Raw genomic sequence first — 640 nt, 5'->3', positions numbered from 1 at the left:
TCGGGGGCGGGGCCGGGGTGCTGAAGTGGGGTATCACTCGAACTCCCCATTCAGCCTCACCCCACGTTCCTGCGGCGGGGTCCTTTTTCAGGCCCCTTCTGTTCAGACGGAAGAAGGGAAGGGTGGCCAGCAAAAAGATGCCTCAAAAACTATCTTACGCTCTCCGTCGTACACTGATCTGTATTGCCAATTATCTTGTACCTGCCCATCGGGCTGCCTTCTGGCTTCCCTAACATGCACCCTCTTCCCGGAACCAATCTTCGGAACCTCTGGATGTGCTCGTATCTCCTGCCAAATCAGCTCTGCCTTCTCTTCACTGAGTTCTTCACTGAACATCAGTTTCTGCTTATTGTAATTATAATTTAGTGACTCCAACCTTCTCTATCATGGACGTGAGCGCTTCCTTTTTTTTTTTTTTCCTTCTTTTTTTTTTAAATCAGAGTCTCACTCTGTAGCCCAGGCTGGAGTACAGTGTAACACTAGCAGCTCTCCGCAGCCTCAACCTGCTGAGAAGCTTGGGACTACAGGTGTGCCCCAAGACTCCCAGCTAATATTTTTTTTCTTTCTTTTTTTTTTCTTTTCGTAGAGGCAAGGTCTTGTTCTGTTGCCCAGGCTGGTCTCGAACTTCTGAGCTCAAGCG

This window comes from Carlito syrichta, unplaced genomic scaffold, assembly GCF_000164805.1.
Source record: "Carlito syrichta isolate Samal-C Ts95f unplaced genomic scaffold, Tarsius_syrichta-2.0.1 Scaffold305686, whole genome shotgun sequence".
Classification (NCBI taxonomy): Eukaryota; Metazoa; Chordata; class Mammalia; order Primates; family Tarsiidae; genus Carlito; species Carlito syrichta.
The sequence above is the reverse complement of the archived record's forward strand: the minus strand, read 5'-3'. Positions refer to the sequence as shown.